Below are 7,138 nucleotides of genomic sequence, written 5' to 3'. Positions count from 1 at the left end.
TCAAGACTAGTGCTCTATCACTTGAGCCACAGCGCCACTTCGGGCTTTTTCTGCTTATGTGGTGCTGAGGAATTGAACCCAGGGCCCCATGATGCAAGGCAAGCACGCTACCACTGAGCCACCTTCCCAGCCCCTATCTCCTTAATCTTTAAGAGGGAAATAGTAGCCATGCCTATGTGTGGACTGCTGTAGAGAAATACGGTGGTAGACACTCATCAGCTCAAGGCTCGAGTAAGTACTGAAGGGTTCGATTTAGTTATTCTAATAATTACTTTCTATTCTCCCCGGCAGCGATGCGGTGAAGTCACATTATTTTTGTCATTCCCACACACACAGGAGAAGAAATGGAGGTGCCCAAGCAGGTCAGTGCCACCTCCGCCTCCCCCTCCCCGCCCCCCACCATGAACTACGCCGGGCCATGTTTAGACAGCAGTTGTGTGATGTGTTCCCAGCACTCCTTCTAGAAGGAGACGAGCCAGACACTGGGGAGGATGTAGAAGTGATTGCAAGCTCTTTACCCTTCCTTGATAAGAAAGACAGGCTGCTGTCAGAGTTCCAGAAAGTTCTCTGGGGAGCCTATTTATGTAAAGGCATGTTGGAGACAGTTAACAGTGATGTCTTTCTTCCCGCTTAGCATCAGCTCCCCCAACCTAGTGTTTAGAAGGTGGCAATTATAAGGACTTCCCAGAAATGATCACATTCTAGATTGATTGGTTGATTAAATGATTGACAGTGCTGGGATTTGTTGTTTTTGTTTTTGTTTTTGTTTTTTGTCAGTCTTGGGGCTTGAACTCTGGACCTGGGCGCTGTCCCTGCACTCTTCAGCTCAAGAGGAGCGCTCTACCGCTTGGGCCACAGTGCCACTTCCAGTTGTCTTGTGGTTTATTGGAGATCAGAGTTTCATGGAGTTTCCTGCCAGGGCTGGCTTTGAGCCATGATCCTCAGACCTCCTGAGTAGCTAGGATTACAGGTGTGAGCCACTAGCATCCAGCAGTACTGGGATTTGAACACAGGGCCTCAGGCTTTCTAGGCAAGTAGTCTATTACTGGAGTCGCCTTCTCAGTCCTATTCTGCTTTAGTTATCTTTGTTCACAGAGGGTCTTGCACTTTTGTCTGGGGCCAGCTTTGGACCTAAAACCCTTTGCACTTCTGCCACGTGGCTGTGATTATAGGTATGTACTACCATACTGGGCTTAGATTCTGGTTTGTTTTGTTTTTAAGAAATCAATCATAGGAGCAATGCTTCTCCCACAAAGCTGAAGTCTTCCTCGTAGATTCAGCCTCAGCCTTGAGAAATAATCATTATAATACTCTTAATAATAACTTCCATTGTCAACTGCTGAGCGTCACCTAGGTGCTGGACTCTGGTTTAAGTAGCACACTGACTCGTTTCCTCCTCTTGCCTGTGCTCTGAGCGAGAGACCCACATCCATTCCAAGATGGGGGACACTGAGACTCCAAAAATCACGGTGTTTTATCCAAGGTAGCCGGACAAAGGCTCTATGGGTAACTCAGAAATCTCATGACAGAGAGGATATCTTCTCCACACATTCTGTCAGCTGGATGCAAGTTCCTCAAGGGAAAGCATCGAAGAAAGCCTGTAGAGCCTAGACACAGCCTCTGGTCTTGAGAGAGATCTAAGTCCCTTCCACTACCAAAGCCAAAGCACACCGGGACAGGGAGAGGGGCGGACAGGACCAACGAGGCTGGGTTCAAACCTTAGCACCCTTACTGAGTATTTCATGTGCCTCCGTTTCTCCATCTTCTGGGGATAAGCATAGCTTGTGTCCCTCGGGCTCAGCGAGAGGTTTCCATCATGGCGGGATCTGAGTATCCAGCTGGGACACGACACAGAGTTGGCGGTGACCTCCTGTGAATGATGCTCTCCCCCCCCCCCAGCCCTTCCCCACTGCATGCGTCTGTCTGATGTGGGACAATGTGGGTAGACGTGACACAGGCCGTCTCAAACCCAATCCGATACAAACCTCCAACAGCTAGGGGAAAGCCTAGAACCCACCTTCAAGATGGCAGAGCTCCGGCCAGCCTGAGCTGTACATAATTTCTGCTACGTCAAGAATTAGTGACTTTCCTCACCATCATAGTTCCTACCGCTTGCTGAGCTTGTTGTACGAGGAGCCATAACCTTCTGTTGTGGTTAATCCTTGAGATTGTAGGGCTTAGCTGTTAAGAGTGGCTACATCCTTTGACCAGAGAGAAGAGACTCGCGCCTGATATCTAATGGGTCACTCCGTTGAGGTTATGTGATCGTCAGGGTCTCCGTCCTCCAAACTAAACTTTTACTCTGTGCTAAAACCTGTCCCTACCTGATCTTTCCTGTGGCTCGCAACTCTGGAACACATTACTGCCGCCATTCCATGGGGAAGGAGACCGAAAGTTTCCATGAGCTGATGTTGCTTATCTCAACTTGGTCTCTCTGGATGTCGCGATTGTGGCACGGTTATAGAAGAGAAGGAGCCAGTCTCTTCATTGTCAGCCTGGCATCACCCTTATTTTCCTGTCAGATCGCACAGCCTTCTTCTCACCGTAGGGGAACAGTTCAAAGACAGCATTTCATATCAAGAGATGTCACGGTTGCTAGAAATAATTTTGTCACATCCCCTCAAATCTTTCCTCTCTCTGGAAAGCTCAAAGGTTCCGCTTCAGATTCAAATTTTATCATGCCTCTTGCAAACACATTACAAAAGGGCACCTAGGTTGTTTGGTTTTGTTTTTAGGGTGGTTTTTTTTTCCCCCTTTAAAAATCTCAGTATCCAAACACAGTACTTCATTGTCTTCATCTTAAATGAGTAGAAACTAGGAGAGTTTAAAGATGCTGTTCGTGATGCACGGGCCTCTTAACAACTTTCTGGTGATTTTAAGCTGCTTCTGATGCTATGATTTTATTTTTTATTTATTTGTTTATTTTGTGTGCTGATGTCTCCTGAGCTTCATTCTCAGATCAAGCCTACCTACAGTCAGCCAGGCTCTAACCTGGATTTCACAGCTCTGCCTTATTTGATTCTTTCTTGTGATGATCCATCTGGATTCTGGACCAACTATACTTCAAAGTGTGGTGTTTTCACTCAGAGCCCTTCACTCAATCACTCCTTCCGAAAATGCAGACTGTCTACCTGCTAAGTACCAGACATTGTTCTGTGCTTTGAGAACACAGGAAACATTCTGCTGTTCTCTCTCTGTGTCTCTGTCTCTGTTTCTCTCTCTCTTTCTCCTTTCCTCCTCCAGAAACCAGGCTGAGACAGAGCATGGGCCTTGGAGAAGATAACACAGCAAGGAAAGGTATCTCTTTGTCAGATAACCGTGGGTTCAAATCCCCCTTTTACCTTTCTAGGTGTTTGACTCTTAGGGAACAGTGGAGCTTTTCAGAGCTCCGATGGTTCTCATCTATAAAACAAACACAGTCAGAACCTTTGCAGTGTTGTTTGAACATGTGAGATAAACTGTGTACAGCAGTTAATCATGGCTGATGTTCAAACAACAGGAGTTGTTACTAATAAGAAACATCTTCGCATCATTGGTTGTCAAACCAGACTCACGATGTAGCTTGGATCTCTGCTTTTTCCGGTGTTGGAAAGACAAGCATACTATGTGAAAAGAAAGAAGGAATCCTGGAAGAAAGGGATGAGAGACTAGCTGGAAGTGGATGGAAGAGAAGCAGCCAGCCAAGAGTTTGGAAGGGGCGTTCTGCTGTTGATTGCCTGTCAGAACTTGCACGTAGCTGCCAGTCATTAGCCAAAAGGAACTCCTGGGAAATGTGTGGCCTGCTGTTTGTGTTGGTAAAAAGTCTCTGAAGAGAGTCTTAGGTTCTGGACATTAGAACTAAAGATGCACAAAATCTGGAAGATAGGTGCATGGAAATAGGAAAAGGGAATAAGAGAACACTGAAGACATCTGGGCGGAGTTAACAGCTGTGGGGGTCCCCTGGCCGGTCATCCCCTACTTGCTAGACATTCAGGGACCCCCAGCCCTGACCCTTCTAGTCCTGTAAGTAAAATAAGTTTTCTTTGGTTTATAAATTCAGGAAATTTGGGTAATTTAGTCACCAGATAGCTGAAAGGAGGCATTTGGGGGCCTGGCTTTGGGGCTGGCTGGAGTGGTTTAAGATAAACATCTCATCTCACTTCTTTTTTTTGTGCCATTACTAGGGTCTGAACTCAGGGCCTAGGTGCCATCGCTTAGCTTTTTTTTTTTTTTTTTCTTAAGGCTGGAACTCTACCACTTGAGCCCCAATGCCACTTCTGGCTTGGTTAACTGGAGATCAGAGTCTCACAAACTTTCCAGCATCTACTTTCTTCCTCCAATGTGCAGACAAGCCAAAAAAAAAAATAACACTTCACCAACAGAGGAAGGGGAGTGATCATCCATATTCTTCCCTTCTGTCTCTTGGTGGACAGTTCTCAGAGAAGCAGACGTGCTCTGCTGACAGTCCCTAGTGGGTTGGCATCCACTTACCCCTGGGCGACATTAGGTTCTATGCATCCCCTGGGGCAGGCTTTCTCCAGCCCCCTTCCCCTCTGCTCAGGACAGTTCCCAAATTGCTCCCTGCACCATGCCATATGCAGGCAGCCAACAGGGTTACTCTTCTATTGGCCGGCACCAGGCTGGATCGCCAATCGAATTCCAGGTCTGAGACCACCGCCCCACCGTGCAGTGAGTGCATGCCATGACAGACGGAGGGCAGGTGGTGGGGAATGCGGCAGGCTACTTCCTGCTAGATCAGAGGGCCCTGAGGGATCAGCGCCATGCTCTCTCCTCCAGGGCCTCCCACCATCCCCCCCGCCTCTTGGCTGTTCCCACTCATACACACCCCTTTTTTTGCCTCTCCACTCTGGAGACGAGTTGCTAATGTAGGAGACTCCCAAGTGGCTCGGATTCCAGGCATGAGCCACGGGTGCTCATTGAGTTGCTGTTGGTGGTTTAAGTCTGCGGGTAGCTTCTTGCTGATCTAAGCCATTCGCATTGGCGTTGATCAGAGACTTGAGCTCTTCTGCTAGCACTTGAAGCTCCAGGACTGGGGGTGCGGGGGAGGGCTACCATCCGATCCTGGGGCTCTGGGGGAAATAGGAACCACTCTCAAGTGCTACCCTGGGATAACAGTATGAGGGAGGGCACCCATCTAAGTCAGAAAGTGAGTGCAAGGAAGAGTTCTGTGAGATTTCTGTTACCGCTGGTCAGGTTTAAAGAAGACAAAGGCAAGGCGCCACTGAAAAGTTTTCTTTCCTGCACTTAAAAACCTTTCTGCTTCCCGTTTTCCCTTGGGAGATGGAAAAGTGTCTTCTCACACATTTCTCATTATTGGAACTTAATGAGAATTCTAATTAGGGCTACTGCACACTTGGGTGGCAGTTTTCAAAAATGTAGCCCTGGCATCTTATTTGTCATCCCGCCAGCCTTCTGCGTGCTTGCCAAAGATGGCCCCTATAATAATCATACTAATAGCTACCATTTATTGAAAGTCTGCATGCCAGGCTATTTGCATAATAGCACTAGTCTTTACCACCCCCAAAAATCATCAGAGGTGGGAAATGTTCACCCTAATTTTAGAGATGGAAGTGAACCTAAGCGTAGAAGCAGCCAGGGATTGGCAGGGCTAGGATTCAAATTCACGTCTATTCTCTGGTCAAGAACTTTCCACATTCGGGTTCTACACATCTTAGAGAAGGTGAAGATGAGACCATTTGTCTGTGGGTCCAGAATGGCCATGGATTCCAGTCAGGATGTTTGTCGGGCTTTATTATTTCTCCAGCAGTGGTCGCTGGGTCTTCTGGGAACAGTGATGTAGTTCAGGGAACCCCAGGAGACTCGGAGACACCCAATTAGAAGGTCAGTAATAGCAGACCCAGGAATAGACTGATTGCTTATTCATTATTCTTGTTATTTCTGGACTCTCCCATCCATCACCCAGAGAGCTGTCAGCAATTACTATGATGATCTTTCCAGAAAGGGGCCTCTTCGCCCAGCTAATCACCTCATTCAGATCCAAACAGCCTCCCAGGGCAAATTCTCCTGATGTGACATCAAAATTCTGCTGTCTCTGGGGTTCCCAGCACATTCGCAGTGGACGTCTTAGGGGGGAAAGTAGAAGGACTGGACTTTTGCCAGGAAGGAACAGCCTCTTCCAAGCTTGTTAAGTGCTGCTTGTCTTGTTGAACAGGTCTGCCCAGAGGCAACGAGGTCTGGTAATGGATCCGCCGATTAATACTGGGCTGGAAAGATCAGACCTGAACCAGCAACAGCAGAAGAGCCTTCCCTTCCCTTCCCTTCCCTTCCCTTCCCTTCCCTTCCCTTCCCTTCCCTTCCCTTCCCTTCCCTTCCCTTCCCTTCCCTTCCCTTCCCTTCCCTTCCCTTCCCTTCCCTTCCCTTCCCCTCCCCTCCCCTCCCCTCCCCTCCCCTCCCCTCCCCTCCCCTCCCCTCCCCTCCCCTCCCCTCCCCTCCCCTCCCTATCTTCTTCCTTCCCTCCCCTCCCCTTCCCATCTTCTCCCTTCCCTTCCCTTCCCTTTCCTTCCCTTCCCTTCCCCTTCCCTTTTCCTTCCCCTTCCCTTCTCCTTCCCTTCCCCTTCCTCTTCCTTTCCCCTTCCCTTTTCTTTCTTTTCCCCTTCTGCTTCCCTTTCCTCTTCCCTTCCCCTTCCCTTCTTCCTTCTCTTCCCTTCCCCTTCCCTTTCCCCTTCCCCTTTCCCTTCCGTTCCCCTTCTTCTTCCCCTTCCGCTCCCTTTCATTTCCTTTCCTTCCCCTTCAATTCCCTTCTCCCTCCTCTTCCCCTCCCTTCTCCCTCCCTCCCTTCTCCTCCCCCATCCCATCTGGGGCTCTTGATTTTGCTTTTGTAACGCCTGCTATGCTCACCTTTCCACCTCTCCACTGCCCTCCTGTTTCTCAGCCCCTGTCATCTGGGTTGGGACTTGATCTCTGTCTTCCCCTCCCTCTTCTTTCCTTCTGGGTTCTTCTTGTTTCTGTGTTTCCCCCTTCTATATTCCTGTTCGGCCTTTCTGTGTCCATTTCTCCTCCTCCTCCCTCTCTCTGTCTCTCTCTTGTCTCTCTCCCTTACGTGTATACACTCTCTCTCTCTCTCTCTCTCTCTCTCTCTCACACACACACACACACACACACACACACACACACACAC

This window comes from Dipodomys merriami, unplaced genomic scaffold (assembly GCF_024711535.1).
Source record: "Dipodomys merriami isolate MVZ:Mamm:240054 unplaced genomic scaffold, mDipMer1.0.p SCAF_138, whole genome shotgun sequence".
Classification (NCBI taxonomy): Eukaryota; Metazoa; Chordata; class Mammalia; order Rodentia; family Heteromyidae; genus Dipodomys; species Dipodomys merriami.
This window is presented reverse-complemented; position numbering follows the sequence as displayed.